General features: G+C 41.9%; 1 protein-coding gene across 12 annotated transcripts in view; it reads left to right on the top strand.

Moving 5' to 3' along the window:
• LOC120901024 (calcium/calmodulin-dependent 3',5'-cyclic nucleotide phosphodiesterase 1-like) overlaps positions 1-19,620 on the top strand; it is a 269,782-nt gene that overhangs the window by 133,150 nt on the left and 117,012 nt on the right. For 2 of the 12 annotated variants that reach the window (XM_040308711.1, XM_040308713.1), the window contains exon 1: positions 18,676-18,927. The exons of 7 other annotated variants lie outside the window; for them this stretch is intronic. The gene's annotated coding sequence lies outside the window, so the exon portion shown is untranslated. Of the gene's footprint in view, positions 1-18,673; positions 18,928-19,620 lie in introns of those variants that run through there. 3 more of the 12 variants (XM_040308725.1, XM_040308724.1, XM_040308712.1) reach the window with 3 other exon arrangements.

The raw sequence follows: 19,620 nt of genomic DNA on the forward strand, positions 1-19,620 counted from the left end.
TCCTACCCTGGGTGGGGGCGTACCGATTGAGTAAGATAAAGTTTCGCCCGACTTGCCAATGGAGCAGCAGCAGCACCAGCAGCAGGGCACACGCAACACAACTCCCTTGTTTTGTAGACTTTTTGATGGGCTTTCGGTGTTCGGTGACCGTGTGGCTTGGTTACGGTGTCTGGTAATGGGCTCCCCCGGGGGGAGACAGTTTGGGATGACAAATCTTTGGCTTTTGGATTTCCCTCGAGGTGGGGCGGCTTTATTAATGAATAACGAAGATCACAACATACCGTTGTCAAAGACGGCCGGCTATTTTGGAGGACAGTGTTTACGACGTTTCGTTAGTTGTGCCCAGTCAACTGAGAGGGTGTTGAGTCATAATTTAAAAGGTTATTGAATAAGAAAAAAGTCATTTTTCACATTACATATTACATTTTCTATCCGTTCTTGTGTATTTATAATCTTAAAGGGTAACTGTACCAGTATTCGGCAGTGTACCCGGTTTCGGCAGGGTTGTTAAAAACATATAATTTTTCAAATACGCGTTCAAAAAAGTATCAATACACAATTTTATCAAATAAAATATACTCATATATAATTCAAATACGAAGATTTGTCTTATTTCTATGCACAATTTCTAAAATATCAAATAAAATGTGCAGAGTTCAACATGTTTCGGTAAATTTGTTGTCAGCCAATAGTTTAGAATGTTTCGTTATTAAGAGAAACAACACAGAAGACCAACAAATGATGAGTTTTTATTAACTATTCTATGATTGTAGAATTTATTCTACCCTGTTTGGAATAGTGATTTTGAACAGTTTAGTGCTATGAGCTCGTGCCGAAACTTGTAACTAGCGCTGCAAAATGTCATGAGTATCACGAGATAATCACCAACAAAAACAATGACCAAATCCGTGGTAGCTTGATGCTAATATTGCTAATATTCAATGAAAGTGCGTCAATGACATGCTGAACACGACAAGCGAGTGCTGCGAGTGAGTCAAACGCAATACTCTGATTCACGAGCAAAGCTTAATGCCGTCACAAGTATAATCATGACTTTTCCTGCTGTGAACTACGCTGTCAAATGTCACTGTTTCAGTCACCAACACTCATGACTGAAACGAAGCTCAAATCAACTCACGTACACAACTGAGATGATCGGGGGTAAGACTCAAACAGTTGGAGGACAAATTACATGCTTGATGACATTTTGTTTAGCACCCAACTCTTGACCACTCACTTGGTCACGACATTTTCTGTCGGTGATAATCACAAAATTCTTGGAATATACTTGGCGTGTGGTCCCAAGCAGCAAACTGAGCATGCTACCGCGCTCTGTCTGGTTTGATGGTTTGTCGGGTCAAACAGGGCAAGAACCAATGCTCATTTTGTTTCTTGGAACCACTTGGAACCGCGACCACTGACCAAGACTAAGAGTTGGTTGCACACAATGTCACCAAGCATGTGATGGTCGCCCTGGGAGTCTCACCTCTGATCATCACAGAGGTGACACAAACATTATTTTTTTCAGCCGGAATTGGTCATGACTATGTCAGTGACATTTTGTCGAACTGATCACAGTAAAAAAAAGTAATGAAATAATGACTGACCAAGGGTAGGTCTCAAAAATGTCACAAATTATACATTTATCACACCAATCGTTTTGAGTATCTCCATTGATTATCACAATAGAGTATTTAACGCTGACATGGATTTTGTTACAGTCACATTTTTTATGACAATCCAGCACTGTTTGTAGTGACATTTTGCAGCACTGCTTGTAACAACACACGTTGGATTTTGCTTAACATGCCTTTAAAACTTGTTCAGAACACAAGTTGTCCACACATAAAATGACATTTCTTTTATCAAATACCATCAATTTTATCATAAAAAAACTTTCTGGAATAAAACTTTCAATACTTATTTAGTCAAGAAAGACTCATTTGCTTGAAAATGAATAAATATAAATCAATTATCAATTCAAAAAGGATACAACAACTTTTTGTGATGCTTTTCAAATTGCTGCATATTACCACTTTGCAAACTTTTCCTGATTGCTGATGTTGCTCAATATTTTAAACTAGCCTCAATAATTTGACCATCTCTCGTTACTGCGGTTCAGAATAGTTCAGTAAACTCAAACCACAAACCCGATCGATACGCAAAGCGAGACGAGCAGACAGCAACTCTGTCAACACTGGTGGTAACTGGAGCAATGTCCTGTTCCAAGTTAACCATCATGGTTACTAAGACCGCAAGTACTACTACTGCTACAACCACCACTACTAAAAGCCCGTAGACACACTGCTGATCCACACATCCATCAAATCGTTATCCGATTGTTATCACCCACCCTCTACATCGCATTCTTCCCGTCCCGCTATCACTACCCCTCTGCTCGTATAGTCAACAAGTCCGATCTCGGGCTCCGGAAGGAAGCTGTTTAACGCTTCTCGACGCTTTCTCAACCGTGAAACACAACGCACACGCTGTGTTACGGGACGATTTTTCCAAGACAAACGACCGACAACACTGCACCACGTATGTGTGTGTTGCTTTGCAGACTGCCTTCAGCTAGCACGCCTAATACAACAGACATGCAAGGCAGGCCCACCCCACACCAACAGAGAAAAGAAAACATTGTTCAATCCTGTTTCCTCCAGCTTTCCGGTTGTCTCAGGCCTTTTTTTCTTCCCTTTTTACGCTCACGTTGTTGTTGTTGTTTGGTGAGCCCCAAGAGCCCAAGACAAGCATCCGTATCGATCCCGTTCGTGGTGTTTATCTACACATAACGCACGCTGGTCACGCGAGCCTTAGGTCGAAGATAATTTGCTCAATCATCATCAGTTAAATTTGTTTGCCCCTTTGTTTGTCTGTTTGTTTGTGTCTGCAGCCTTTTGCGCCGTACGTTTGTGTGCAACTGTAGCAGGGAAACGCTTAAAGTAAACGTGCACTCTAGCATCTTAAAGCTGCTACGAACCCGTTACGGAACTGAGCTATGTTTTGTTTGCTATGCGCTTACACACTTTATTCACCACAAGTTAAAGTACTTTTCACGCCCACTTTTTGTACGGTTTCATGACCACATCACGTGGTCACCGCAGGCATCCACGCAGCGTGACGCGTTGTCAGTGAATGTCCTCCATCATTCATTTGCCCGCGCGGATGGAAGATTAATCCTCTACCCCCTTTGGCACCCGTGATGAAGGGTATAAAAATAAATCAGTCTCATCACTTCAATCACGCCGCACAAAAATGCGAGACTGACTGCTGTGCGGTCCTCGTTATCAGATTCCACCACTGGCACATCATTTCGACCCCGTGTCTGCCGGGCCGACACTTGGCAAGAATGATTAGGATATTGATTTTCTTTCCACTGATCGTCTTACTCTCCCCGAATGGGGCGTCTATCTGTGTGCAGGGGAGAGAAGTTGGCTGAAGAAGCATCCACAATAAACTGTTCAACGGAGTAGCGAACACAACTTCATTCACGGTGAAACTGCCGCTGCTGCAAACATGCAATGGACGAATAGTACACCAAGAAAAGGAGGATAAAGGAAAAAAGGACTACAATGTGTATGAAATAAAAAATTTGTCAACCACCCGCCGTGGTAAGCAGATTTCATTTTGTCTGCTGCAAAAAGCTGCCTTTTGAGGCTTTTGGGTCGGGTAAAAAGCGACACAAGCAGTGCAGACGGCTGGGAGCTAGCAAAATCTTTTTCTCGTGATTAAACGCGGCGTAGAAAAGGGAAAGGAAAAAAGCGGGAAACGAACGCCAGCAACGTAATCCTCCCAAAACGTAGCAAGAATATTCGTCTCTTTTTTTGTGTGCTTTGCTCGATCGATCGAATCATCGTGCAAAATGCGAAACAAAACGTTTTCTATCACATTCTACTTCAACCATGAAAATGTACGCGCAAGTGTGTACGGGGATACGCATGGAGCGAATACTTCAAGGATAAACTCGTTTCCGAGAATTTGTTCATTACCTTCCATAACAACGGATGAAAAAGAAAAAAACCGGCAATCTTATTCCTTCAAATAACGGTCGTCTGGGAAAATTGAAAACAAGCATATTCGCTCAAACGCAATGAGGCCGAAGACTGTTAACCGTCGGTTCTGATAGGATGGTTGCTATTTCATTAGCACAATATTAAAGCATGCAATCATGCCACATTCAATCAAAGGTTAAAAACACTTCTATCTCTAATGCAGTAAGCGGTTTGAGGACGGTTTCGATTGGTTATCGTATTGATTTTGAAATTTTGATTAAAAGTAAATAAAGAGCTTTAGTTTATGTTAAAAAAAAACAGTAAAGGTATGAAACAGTAAAACAGTAAAAAAACAGTAAAATTTGGTAAACTTCGTGAACCAAATTGATAAACAAAAAAAGGAAAGGAACCGCAATATAAGTAACAAGGAGTCATAATACTCATTGGATTTGTGTACGTTATATGCGCCTAAATCAAAATAAACAAATTAAATAACCTTTTTACATGTTTTGTTTACATTTTTTAGGTATCCAACAAATGTTAAATGCAACAGTGTGCAATCATTTGTTAACATGTAATTTTTAAAGTCCTTTACCATTTGCGTAAATGACTGCGTAAATAAATGACAATATTGTAATATATTTTCCAACTTGAAATCAGCAGCATATGCTATAGGAAACCAACTTTTTTTTTGTAATATTTAAAATTAATATTTTTTATTAAAATGGACCCCAAAACCATTAAGTAAATTTTGTAGTACAATATAAATGGTACAACCCTATCTATCACGTTAAATAATGTGCTTAAAAACTCCAAAACAATCCACCCATTAGTTAAAACTAAGTCAAATTTGTTAGGTTTTTTTGGGAAACCTTTATCACCGAGTCATTGAAAACTAAATCACAATGAACTCGTCGCAAGAGGTTACAGGGGTGCTCCCGTGCGCTTCACATTCCGGGCCGTGGAACGCCACCCCGCTCAAGATGTCATTCTCATTTCACTAATTCCTTCCCTCTCACAAATGGCTGTGAAGTTTATTTATCTTGCGAATCACTTTTCAAGATCTACAAATACCATTCCAGTCGACTGCATGCCGTTCCTTCGCCTCACGCTTCATTCATCCAATCGTTTGCTCTCCGTTCATACCTTGTGTAAAAAAAAAATCAAAACCAATGTACGAAGCAGACACGGAACGTCAGGTATGTCTCGTCCTCGCCACCTAACCCTACATCCCTTCATGATTGCCGTACAGAGAGAGGGCTTTACAGAAAATTCCGTACCCCGTTACGGTTGACGCTAAATTTGTGTAAACAGAGAACGCTCGTTGAAGGCGTGCGTTTTGGGTCGGGGTGAGAAACGAGACCCGTGACACGCTGTCACACGTCTTGCCATCGACCCGAACCCGGTTGGGCCTCGTGTTCGGAACCAACCAGCTCTAGTCTAGTGAACAGCAGAACGAAGCTTCGTTCTGAAGCTTCCTCGCAGCGGTTACACGGAACACGGAGCGAAATCTAATTTCACGTGCATGTTATTCAATTTTCGTAGTGATTTTAATGAATGAAATTATAGATTACACGTACACACAAGAACACGGTTGCACATGGGTCGGTTTCAGCAGCAGTATCAGCAGCAGGAGGCAACAAATCTCACACGAACAGCACTTGCCACATTTCTCCAGCGGAACATGAATCCCGTCGAGTGGGTTGGTCCATTTGGGTAGCCGGTACAGCGATACTCATGTCATGTGGGTTGAGCTTATGGTTTTCGGTTGCAAATTTGTTTGCAAATATCGGCGTAACATAACAGTGCCGCTTGTAAATCAGGGTGATTTGTTGAGCTTTCCGGTAAATAAACTCTCACATTTCTTAATGAGTTCGTTTCAAATAATTAACAAATTAAGCTTTCACTCAGAAAGATACAATGAGTGCTTTGTAATCTAACGAAAGAATAAAGATAGCTTCGTAGATTTTGATAGCATGAAGCGCTGTTAAATGGATTGAATGATTATTTATGGAACTGCATGAGAAAGATGTATTGTTTGATGTGCAATTTCAGCTGTATTTACTTCCAAACACGAAACATATCTGGTGGGAAGTCAATGAAGCAAAGCCCCCGTATGTCAAACGGTTCACCCTTACTTTCTTCCTTACGTCATGCGTGATCGTGGGTGTGTAGTTTTGGTAAGCATTTGGTATTCCTCTCGACCGTTTTCATCACTCAAGGGCAAACGTGATTCGACCGCATAAAACATACCACAACCGCAACGGTTCGATAAGTGCGTCCATGCACGATGATGCTGCTGCCGCTGCTGCTGTTATCCTTTATCCGCACAAACGATGGCAGCAAATTCTTCCATATTCACCCCCTAGGGTGTCTGACGGTGCCAGTCACCCATTTGTGAGATTCGTTCTGAATCGGTACCCGGGAAAAGGTGACCTGGAAAGGGGAAGCCGGGGGGATCTTTTGTTTTATTTACCGCTTTGCTCTATATTAAACATTCCATTCGTTTGCAATTTAGATGACACGGCGAGGCAAACCTCTTTCGCAAACGGGATTACCGAGAACAACCAAGCCTCCACTCCAGTTAGGGTCCATAGTTAGGTCACTTGCAGTTTTGAAGATACTGCATGCTTGAGCGGAGTAAGATGTGATCATCCAGCGTAGAACGATCCACAGCACAGGGCTGGAATGTCCTATGCCCAGCGCATAGTCGAATGAGTTTCGATATCGACAATTGTTTTCAAGGTTGAAAAGGCACATGGATAAGATGGACCATGGTTTGGTGGCATGGGATGCGTACAGGCGGAGTAGTAAATAAGGAAAGATATTACTAGATGTCATACAAAGTGTATAATTTAAAGGCAAAACATTGATATGCAACATTGAAATGAATTTGAAATTAGTTTGGAATTTAAGATGAAATTATTGATGCAAATTTATATAGAATCTTTTACTTTTCTTTTCTACTTGCAGGTAAGAGCAAAACAACATAAGACCTAGCTTATAAATTGACTGAGTGTGGTATGTTAATATTTTCTTATTATAACAAACTTCATATTAAATTTAAATGTATTAAAAACTCGAACGTACTCGATTTACGCTATATATAAACTCGATTTACGCTATTTTTAAAGTTTTCCATTAACACAATCAAGAACAAGCACCTACTTAATTCCATAAATCACACGATAATTTCAAATCGTCAGTTTCGCACGGTAATTTGCAGCCTGAAGCAAAAAGCTTATGATAAACCCCAGCCCCGGAAGCAATGGAACCAAAAAACTCTTGCTCCTGTGCTTGTGCCGGATCCGCTGGAAGCGCTTATGCGATGCGACCGGAAACTGGCGACAAGTTTCAATTTAGTCTCTTTAGTTTCCTTTTTTGTACCTCCAAAAAAAAAGGCAACAAAGTACGCTCATGCCGAGGTTCATTATGCGTTTGAGCAGAAAGACCGGGACTGTCGAATGAGACGTGTCGGAACCGTGCGAACCGGTACGTGACCCGGTAGCGAAGCGTTCTTGTCGTGCCTTCCGAGTGCAAACTATCGTTGAGCCTTACGTTTTAAAACCATCTTCAAGCGTTTCGAGCGTCTTGGGAAATTAAAAATTCCTTTCTTTTGTTTCCGCGCGACGCAGATTTAAAAGCGTATTCTTTTTGTGCTGCCGCGACGGCAATAAACTATTTAAAGTCACGTGAAAACGTTCCTGTGGGATGCAGGAAGAAAGTTTTTAACACAAAAGGGACTTTATGGAATGACATTGTTCCTGAAAGGCTTTGCACTTTGTCACTTTTGCTTATGATGGCATTTTTTTGCGTTTAGCTTTTGCTTAACCTATCGGTCTTGTGCTTGTCATCGATTTTTCCTCTTTTCATTAAAATGCTATGATACTTAACAAAAAGCTTTGCTGGACTGAAGTCAAAGTTTTTGGATGGATTTTATATTGCTTCACAAAAACAAGCTTTGTACAGAATGGCTCTGGGAATTTGTTTTAGAAACTACTTACTTACTTACTTACTTACTTACTTATCCGGCGCTACAACCGCTTTGCGGTCTTGGCCTGCCTCAGGAGTGTCCGAAACCGCTCACGGTCTCGCGCCTTCGTCTGCCAGTCCGTTATCCCGGCCTTAATGGCGGACGCCTCCACGCCATCTAGAAACTACTAATCTATTAATAAACTACTAATCTATTAATAAATCGCTTTTTGAGATAGTGCAAAGAAAATCATTGAAAATTGTAATGATAATCATTTAAAGTTCTAAGCTTCTGTGAACTATTTTCAATTGCTCTACTTGAAATCCCACTAACACGCAGCATGCATTACAATCCAATTCCATTGTGAGTAACCGTTTTAAAACTAGCCGTGAGTGATTAAATAATCGGTCACTACTCCTCCCCCATGCAATTAGAGCCGGCCAAATCGTGCCCATCCGTCAGCAATTCAGCATCCGTGCGGTTGATCCACCATTAAGCTCGGATTTTCAAAACGTTTGTGACAAACTGTAATTGCTAGGATAAAGTAGGGTTAGAGAAAAAAGGTACAACGCAATCCTTTTGTAGCACTGCGGCCGATGCACGATGCTTCAAACTCCTTCCTTTAAAACGGACTGTTACTAGCCTTTTTTTTTCTCTCTCTCTCTCTCTCTCTCTCTCTCTCTCTCTCTCTCTCCCTCTCTCTCTCTCTCTCTCTCTCTTTGGTCCAACCGTCTAACGAATCGTAAAGCGTAACCGTATTCTACGCGAATAAATCCTGCCAAGAGCCACATTTTTCACTCCACTCATCTGGGTGGGTCCATCCAATGTGTGTGTGTGTGTGTGTGTGGGTATGTCCAGCCATACCTTTCCCGTCCCGGCGACACATAAGCCTTAAGTGAAACATTTAATCCATATTACATTTATCCTGGCGGACCATTGCCAACCACGGTGCCGTGTCATCTTCGCACACTAACTGGGTGCACTGGGCGACACACACACACACTGGAAACAACGCGCCACGATACGACGATGCAATTTAGCTCGCTGTATCGGTCTCGGGATTGTCCTACCCTTCATTCACGACCAACCTGTAACTACACTCGAAAGCCGGAACGTTCCGGAGCACGTTCTGGCCCCGAGTGTGAAGCTGACGAGGCCGGCAAACCCGGCTACAAACTCACTAAGCCGTATCAGAAGCATCACGGCACTTCTGTCAAGCCCGCCCTTCCTGGTCATTCGCGCAAACAAGGTTACGATTTCATCCCGCTCTCGCGTTACGATGACGTTTGGAATGAAAAAAAAATTAGCAGTAAATTACTACCGAACCTTTCCTCTGTTTGCCAGCTTAAAGTGCTCCATTATTTCTCGCCTCACCCTAAAACAACTACAACTGCAACTGGCTTCTTACGCTTTCATGTAAAGTAATTCATCAAATATTTATAATCTCGTCCAATCAAATCGCACCATAAAAATGCCCGCCGCATATGCACGCAGCGTTGGCTTTTACATCGTGGAATCAATTCATCGAAAATCAAATAAATCACCGATACAGCACCCACATCACTGCGCTGCGTTTGGAAGTGGGCATGGTGCTTCTTCTTTTTTTTTTGTTCAAAAATGGACCCACAAAAAATACACCAATACACGTTTCTGATTTCGAGGGGGGCAAAAATTCATTGGAATTTGAAACATGTAATATGTAAGCATGCACGCGGTGTTGGAATTCCATTTCCTCCAAACAGAAATCAATGATCACGGTGAGCGGGGTGAGCAATGGCAGCGTCACGTGCACTGTGTGGGTTTCGGTCGTACGGTTTCTTCTTCATGAAAATTTGCGTGATCCTTTCTTGCGAAAAATTCATTTCGTTTCTGATGGAGCTTGTGTGTTTTTTTTTCTAAATCAAACACAATTCGAGCAATATAAGAAACAAATTGGAATTTCTATTTATGCCGCTCGATAAACACTGTCGGTTCAAATACATCGTTTAGATATCAACAAATGAAACATATGCCAATCGAAGGGGATGTTTCAATTTCAAGACAGGATAACCACATCACTAAGTATGTTTGATAAAATAAGTATAAAGAGCACCATGTCTTATTTTGATTATTATTCCAAAGCACAACACCTAATGCTACAACACGTCTTACTTTACAATAACGTTTAAATGACAAAAATATACAAAAAAAAGTACGCTAAGCAGATCCAAATGCCCAAATTCATCTCTTTCGCCACCATCTTTAAGCTACGATTAGGACGGCATAAGTAATTAAACGCTGGTGGTGACTCCACCAGATAAACTTTTTACCTCATTTTTGGAAAGTGACCTCCGTGCCATCCAGCTGGACAATTATATCAACACTTCAACCTACTATTTCAAATGAAAGCCAACCAATAATCTTGGTCAGGCTACTTGGGAAAATTGAAAGTCTGAAGAAAAAACTTCGTTACAACGGGTATGACATTAAACAGCAGGATATGAACATCAATTATCTCATGGAGATGGTCTTTTATTGTGCTTTATGGCACAATTCACGCGTAGATGATTAATGATGTAACGTAATGAGTAACATCAATTTTAGTATTTTATAAAACCATTTTCAGTTCTTTTGAATGGTACAACAAAATACTTTCCAAGATGATGTCTCGCATAACAATTGTTTTCTTCTGATCGTTCAAAATTAATCAGAACCCGCGTTGGAATTCCCAATCAGCTATCCACTCCATTCCTTGCCCACCAAAACCAACCAGTTCACAATCGAAATTAATTACGACTTCTCCTACTTTCCAATCATTTGCCTTTCAGTGGACTTTCGATGGCTGGAATCTAAAAACAGAACAATGTTAATTCAAATGCACCTTCCCAGCTTCCTTCGTGGTCTGACGCTGTTTTGGCCATGGTTTCGCTTCCCCGGAAAGGCATCAATTCAGGCATTGTCAAAATTCTTGTTAATTCTCCGTCAAAAGCCAGTTCGATGCTGTGCCAGGCTTTGGTGATTGGAATTCTTCATCAGAGGCATGAGCCGGAAAACGTCAATCACTGTACTTGTGCTTGATTCAACATTATAGCTAAGAGTTTAGCTTGCCGTTTGGTGTTAAACGTGTTGTCATAATTGAAATATCTGTTGCCTATAATGAGAAAGTTAAGTTTGGTCTTTCTATTTGCAACATTACGCTTCCTCTTTACTTCTACCTTAAGTAATGGCCTTAGCAGCCATACCGGTCTCAAACAACACTTCATACGACTTATCTTAACACAAAACAGGATAAATCTGATCATGATCTGAATGTTAGCCCCGTCCAGGATTACATGAACTATTGGCACTATTGGTTGACAATGTTTCAGTTACTATAAAGGTCGTAATATCAAAAATCTAAAGGTTAAAATCCTTCTATCAAATATTAAAAACCTCTATTCACATGAACCCTTTCAAATATGTGTGCAATTTCTCAAGTTAATTCTAAAAATTAGTCAAAACCTGTGTTCATCTGGCAAAGGTCAGGCTAGTAAATCTGACCATTTTCAGAAACGTATGAACCATCATTATGCACCATTTGCGGAAAACTAATTAGTCCATCTGTCACGTGGGCCGCCCGAGTTGGATAGGTCATACTCGCGCGTAGGTCATACTGCCACCGGCACTCAGAGAGCGAAGATTTACGAGCATGCTGCCCCATGGTACGGGTCTGGGCACGATTTCGTGTTGGAAGCGCGGAACTTGGAAGGGAACACTACCCTGCGGCGACACCTGTTGCGCTTTCGATTTTTCGCTTCATTATTTCCGAGATGATTGCTATCCTGCGAGAGAGCGAACAAGAGAGAAATACAGAGAGGGGGAGAGAAAAACTTCAAGTGACCAACCAAAGAGAGAATTTTAGTAAAAGGAGATACAATGGAAGCTTGAGAGAATTCGTTATCAACGAATACTCTATTTTATGAAAGGTGAAGCTTGCTGTAGCTTTTCAACACACATCCATCGAAAGCTTTATAGCATCAGGACGATCGAAAAAAATATATCAGCAAGCTTTTTTACTGTAGAAAGCTTTCAGCTAAAGCTTCTCGTATGTGCTATAAAGCTTCAATTTGAATTCATTTTTCTTTTACACTCATTCCCGAATCAAACATTCTTGCAATTCCCTTTCGCTTTAATGGTCCTTATTAAACCCGTTGGCAGTTGCCGTTACAGTTGATTGCAAAACAACAATGTGTACAGTAAATTATGGCTTAACATACACTACAGCATACTTAATTCATTACCCGCAAGCATCGCTCAAACAATCGCTTATTGTGCTTAATGTCATGTTGATGTTACGAAGGAAAAAATGATCTACACAAGCAAAACCGTCAATATCAATACAATCAATCAAATAAACACCACCAATTACAACGGATCGGTGGTGCCTGACATCGTGTCATTTCTCGCAAAACAGTTCGCCACGGGGCGAATAAAACCAGCCACAACAACAACAACAAAAACCCTCCATCCCTCGAACCATTCTACATTCTACTGCATTTCCGCTTCTTCCCTTTTCATCTCGCACTCGATTCGGTTGACCTTAAGCGTATAACCATGCATTTATCACCGTTCGTTTATCTTCCTTCTTTCCGATTCAATTCCAACACCGAATCGCGATCATTTCGCTCGGAGCTCAACCACCGCACCCGTGCCCCAAAAAAAAAAAAAACTTGCCCACTGTAAGGCAACGCTAAGGCATTTCGGTAGCGGCGGTGCCGTAAGCCCCGGGAGCTTTATTATATATGCGACGAAATGTACCGCAGCATTCGCTGCAAGGGAAATAAAAAGCAAATATCGAAACGACGGTACGCCCGTCGGTCTTCAGGGAACCGGTTCCAGTGCGAAACCTGTGCACTGCGAGAAGGCAAATATTTCATCAATATTTATTTTCTCACTCTCCTCGACAATCGCTTGGCTGCTGCTGGTTGGGTGAGAAGTGCGCGATGAAAAAAAAACAAACTTCGTCAAAAACATTATTTTTAAAACAAAAAAAAAAGCTACAGCTCAGCATGCAACAAGCGCAACGGTGTGTGCCTTACTGCGTACGATCGGAGATTTACATGCGATCGTGCGTGCGACCCACCCAAACCAACGCGACACGGCGATCTTCACCGTAGGAGGCGGCCAGCTGCAGCATCCAACCAGTGTGCCGTGCGTTTTTCGCTGCATGTTTGTGCGTCCCCCTGCGTACACGAAAAGCCAGCAAGTCCAACGAAAAAAAAAACTCTGCTTGCAAAAGAAAGAGCGAATACAGCACGAAAAGAAAAGACATGCAACCAGTTGCCGGTGTCGGCGGGCACAGTGCTGGGACAGTGCTAAAGACACGCGCACCATGCAGCACGCACGTTGGCGGGAGCGATGTTTTGCGTATCGCCGGACACTAATTGGCTTAATACCAGTCACTTTGGACTGATTACGACCGAACATGTGTAAGATGGTTAGCGGGAGAGATGTTTTAAAGCAGATTATTTGAAAAAGATAATCAATGAAGGACCGCTGTGCAAGCGGTGGACAAGGGACAACAACAACAAAAAACAGGGATAAAAGTGATGCGCTGTCGGTCGTTTAGCACTCATTATGTTCGTACCATAAGCATGTCAGCACGCCAACGTGCATAATGGGGATGTAGTCATTTGTTGCCAGTTATGTTACAGGGGTTTTTTTATATTTTTTAAATGCCCTTGAACGATGGAGTTTCAGATGAATGAGATATTAATGGGATGGATCGTATTACATCACATTAACGTTTATATTGCACCGTACCTTCGTGGACAGTCCGAAAAGACAGAGATATGCATTTTATATTGAATACATGGAATACAATTTCAAAATTTCACGATATTTTTCACAATGAAATGAAATAAAAAAATAATAATAATATATTCAAATAATCTAATATAACAAATACATATAAAAATAAATGATAAAAGTCAAATAGATTGTAATGTATAAGCTATTAATATTTATTAATAAAATATACAATGTAAAATCTATAAATAGAATTAGCTTTGGCCCAATGATAGTAATCTTCTTCTTCTTCTTTGGCTCAACAACCGATGTCGGTCAAGGCCTGCCTGTACCCACTTGTGGGCTTGGCTTTCAGTGACTAATTGATTTCCCCCCATAGCAGGATAGTCAGTCCCACGTATGGCGGCGCGATCTATTTGGGGATTGAAACCCATGACAGGCATGCTGATAAATCGTACGAGTTGACGACTGTACTACGAGACCGGCTATAGTAATGCAATGATAGTAATACTTATGAGAAAAAAGTACAAAGTAATAGCAATAAATAATTAAAATGAGTATAAAAAATTGTATTTTCGAGCTTTCAACAAATAATAAACTGAAAAAACACAAAAAAACTGAACAAAAAAAATCTATTTGACCGGAAATATAGGCTAACATTATAAAGAAAACTAATATTTTCAAATTGACAGTTAAAATATTATCAAATTATAATACAAAGCTACTAATTAAAAATAATGAGAACAAACTGAGTGAATTTATGCCATCATACTAAAAAAGTGAATAAATTTACTAGCAATAAATATAATAAAACGTCGGAACAATTCTCATCAGTTGTTTAGTTGTAGGACAAAATATCCATAGTCTAATTGTGATTTGAATTTTAGTTTACTTTACTACCCTTGCACCAGTTTGATTCTACACAGCGATAGCAACATAGTTTGACAAAAAATAAAAGCATCAACCTGCTCTCCTTGGCTTAAGAGCTTGGAACTGTAACAGCAAACCAAAAACAATACCCTCGACAATCGGTTCAACAATCAATCCTTTAATCCCTTCAAGCCTAACGCGACCGTATAAGTGGAACCTAAGCAACAGCACACAAACAAAGCAAAAACACAAAAAACACCCCTCAACACAAAGCATAAAAACCGCACCATCCCTTTCCAAGGCCGGCTTGACACTCGCAACCTCTGCGTTAGGTAGCCCTACGTGGTGACAGCATAAAAATGACAGGGTATTCATTGCAAGCACCAGCACCAGCACCACCACCAACAGCAGCAGCCGAACACTTGCGAATGGAACTTGTGTTGACGTTTAATTGGTTTTAGACGCAGCAACGATGGCAAACGGGGGCGAATGGACGGACTGCAGCAAAACACAATGTATCAACGTGGCAGGCCAACCTGCCAGACCACAGGCACAGGCAATCCGGGCTGGCTATCGAAGCTAATCTATCTATCGCGAGCGTGCTGTCAAAGAGCGCACAAAGCGGGGGCAAAAAGAAGCAACAACTAAAAAAAGCAGGGCTGTTAACACGTATGAAGCGCGAGAGTGATTGGAGCTGGAGATACAAAAGGCAAAATGCGTATCGTGTGCCACGATTTCATCACCATCAACCAGCCCGAGTCCGGCGGACAAAAGCTAATGAACGTGACGTTGACCGGGTAAGGGTCAAGTGGATCAAATCGGAAGGAAAGGGACACTCAAGCAGCAGCAGCAGCAGCAGCAAAATGGTTTTTGATAAAGTGGATCTATTAATATCCACCAGAACGAGGTGCTTGCTGTTTGAAGGACGATTCTTTCGGGCAGTCAACCAGCGACACAAACAAGCGCGGTTCTTCGGTTTAAGGTTAAATGCAAGATAATAAACATACCCCATGTTGAACATTACGATGTACCGATGTTTAAAAATACTCTCCCAAGCGCCCACAAGATACATGCTTCGCTTGCTCTTTAATCCTCATTTTCATATGCCCGCCGGCTGTTCATTGTTCGAACAGTTATTAATTTCCCACACTGCGGACAGGCTACACTAGCACTTCGACCTAGTGCATTGTTCTGCGAAGCCCACATTCATTACCCCGCATTTCGATTAGCGCTGCTCTCAGCCGGCTCTCATCCGGCTGCATCAAAGAGCGACCGCAAATTTTCGCGTGTGCATCGATCACCGGAGCCGGATTAAGCGTGACAACCCACCAACAATATGCCAACCTTAATTAATATGTGCTAATCTGCAAACGGACTATGGCACACGAATGCAGCGTGGTGCAGATTATAAACACCATCTCTCTCACTCTCATCATCACCATCCCATCAGCTTCCCAACGGTAGTCCCCAGCAGAAAGCTTTGTGAGATGAAAAATTGATTCATTACCCCACGACGGGCCACGAGCGTCAACCAAAACGGATCGAACCGCCGCTTCGAATGGCGCCCAACACTGTATAAGGCCTCAGCATCAGCGGAGGAATGGTGCCCGGCCACTGTGCTGTGACTCCGTAGCCAATCTAATAGGCAACAGGCAGACAGTCCCCGGTGCTGCAACATTAATGTGCGTGTCATTGGGCCCGCACGAGCAACCCAATCTCAGCGTGCCGACATTCCCGACTCCGGCCACAAAGGTTGCGGCCCAGTCAGGTGTGCCGGGCGTTTCGGGACGGTTGCGTGTGGTTTGAAAAGGCTGAACAAGCTATTTTTGCACGCCCGGGTGTCCGGTGGGCCCCACCGATTCAGGGGTTCGTGTAAGTGTGTCTCTCCACCGTACTGTTTTCGGTGTGTCTTAATCTTGCAAACAATCGCCCGTGGCAGCTGTAAAGGGGATAATGTTGTTGTTTTTGTGTTTTGATTTTGCTTTTTTTTTTCTTCTTTTGGTTTCATTTGTTGACTGACATTTTTCTATCGCTGTCTGGTGGGTTGGCGGCCTTAAAGCTGCGAAATTTTCAACCGATCGCGTCCGCATGAGATTGTTGTGGTTTGCGGCTGGGATCGTTACTATGTAGGTTGGTGCGGTATGCCATTCTGCCACACCCTGAAATTGCCTTTGGCTGGGTGAAAACAAAAACAATGCCAAAGCAAATAATTTGCAGTAATGAAAAATCGAGAGAAGAAAAGTGAAACAAAAAGAAATATACAAATTATATTTTAAGAAAATTAAATAACTCACCAAACAACTCTTTAGTAAAAATAAGTGACCGATTGACCAATTAATGGGTCAAACAAACAACAAACATTTAATAAGTGTCAAACAAGTAACAAAAATAAACCATAAAACAACTATGATAAATGAACTGAAATGGCATTAGAAACAATTCAATAAAAGAAAACATGAATGAAATAAGATAACTGTAAAAACAGATACAAATTAAAGTTAAATAAAAACTGAAAGTTTAACAACACAACAGAATGCATTAACAGCGGATTAAATTAAAAACCTCGAAAACATTTACAAAGCTTAGAAAAATGAGAAAAAAGATCAACAGAACTAAAACTAAATAAATTAATAAATTAATAAATACATAAATAAATAAAATACACACAAAAATAAATCGAATGAAATATGAAAATTAAGCACAACATAAAAACAAAACGCAATATGGCATGATGGCTGCTTTACCTACTCAATTAAATATTACCACAATCAACAGCCTCATTTGTCCGCAATCGCTTTTTTCAGTATTTCTGTCTTCCCATATATCACCGCTACACCTTTCCGCTGCTATGCCCGGCTATAAATGTGTTAAAAGATTGCGCATAGTTGTCCCAAACATCGATCAATGTCTCGCGAGCGCACCAAATGATAACAAGCCTAGCCGTGCAGTGGTTCGTGCGCCATTTAATAAATGTTAAATATGACAAAACTACCAATCAAAATAAAGTAATGCAAAGGGTACACAAAACACCCACTGCTGCCGCGCTGCGACGAACGGCCGCAGGTGACCCACTGAACAGGCTCCCTGCCGGGGGGGGAGGAACCCACCATTGCGTACGTTCGCGCAAGCAAGCGAACATGTTCGCGTGCGCCTCAACACACCAGTTTGTATGCGTTGCGTGTGTGTGGATTGAAATTTTGTATACTTTTGTTATTTTTATATTCTTTTTTGTTAAAGTTCTCTTTAGCTTGTGCCCCCACCCGCTCTACACAGGGCATTCCATCCTGTCTTCTCGCCCCAACACGCCTCAAAGTGTTTGTTGCGCACGCGTAAGGTACGCGCGACGTGGTGCTTGCTGCGTAGACGGTGAAGCGTAGTTGCCCGTAGAGTCGCATGCCGGCATACTTAACCTTACTGCTTACTGCGCCAACCTTTAGCGCACACCTTTTCATTGAGCACCACCCCGTTCACCCGTGCAGATTCCGTGCACCGTTTTGCCGGCAAAGCTTGCAGCATCCGATTGGCAACAATTAACCCTTAATACGAAAAGGGGTACATTAGGAATCGTATTGGAATAAATTCAAACACGAAAAAAAACATAATAAAGTCAATCTTTATTTGAATCACAGCCAACCTTTTTTTATAATTTTCTCTTAAAAGAGATTAATGTTGCATTTGATTTGCGATCGCTGCCCAAGGGTTGACGTACCAAAGATGATGAATTGATAGAGCTGCAGTGAGGAGAGGGTCACGCCACCCTTTCCCCGGTGGCGACGGCCAGCGAGACAATGAGCAGACAGTGAGACACGTGGGTACCGTTGGCTGGTTGGGCGGTGAGAGGAGGACATTAAAAATGACAACAATACCAACAGCAGCAGCAGCAGCAGCAGCAACAGCACCAGTACCAGCAGTACCACTTGCAACGGGGTAAAAACATCATTAAACCGAAAAGCTTACGCCACCTCGTCTTGCCACTTTAATAAGATCGTTTCGATCGTTCGGCCGATTTGTTCATCGGTTCATTCCGCTGCAGATGAGAGGGAGGTTGGACGGTGATTTCATTCGCCGTCTGCCAGCAGTATCCCGCGGTACGAACCGAAACCGATTCGTGGGGGATGCCAGCGATCGTGTGTGCTGCGCCGTGTGTATTTGTGTGTTGTATGGAGATAAGTTCAGTTTCACTTTTTAACGCAACTCGAGCGCACTTTCCTGCCCGAGGACGCACGTTTATGTTTGCCGTTTTGCCGAGCCAGTTCAGCCAGCCAGCGTGCCGGGGTGGCGGGCATTAGTTGTGCGCTCTAACGCGGGTGCAGGTGGTGTGAGCCAGTGTGTGAACGTTCTATTTTGCGTGCGTTTAGTGCGTGTCATTTCGTGTGTGTCTGTGTTTATATGCATTTTTCATTATCACGATCGGTGTGTGATTTGATGTCACAAAATATTTTGCACGCTGAAACAGTACAATTAGCGTGGTCGTGCCAAACGAGTTCTCCCACGGCGAGATAGACCACGAGCGAGGGAGATTGAGAGAGCGAGATGGTGGTAATAATGTGCATAAAAATCGACCGTAATGGAGGTTCATAATTCTACCATCAACAATGTTGCATCCACCAGCCAGCACGCCCTTTTAATGCATAAAGAATTAGTGTGTATCGGTGAGTGAGCATTGCTCCACCGAGTGTCTGTGTGCCAGGGAAACAAGCGGGGCTCGATGAAAAATTGCAACAGATTTGAAAATGAGTGTCTGAACAAAGTTGCCTCGCAAAGGTTACGTAGTTGTGGTGCGATAATTGTTTATTTATAAATTTTATAAATGAGTGTGTTTGTAGTGCTTTTTTGAAAGTAGTTGTCGGTGTAAAATTGTGTCCATAAGTTTAAATGAATTGCCTTTTAAGTATATATTTTCTGTCACTGAATTCCTCACACATTGTAACAAGAATATATTCCCGAAATTACCGTTTCTTTCTCGCTTGTTTGCTCTTCATTTGTGTATAAATTAATTACCTCCACCATTTACCTCAC

Source organism: Anopheles arabiensis, chromosome 3 (genome assembly GCF_016920715.1).
Source record: "Anopheles arabiensis isolate DONGOLA chromosome 3, AaraD3, whole genome shotgun sequence".
NCBI lineage: Eukaryota > Metazoa > Arthropoda > Insecta > Diptera > Culicidae > Anopheles > Anopheles arabiensis.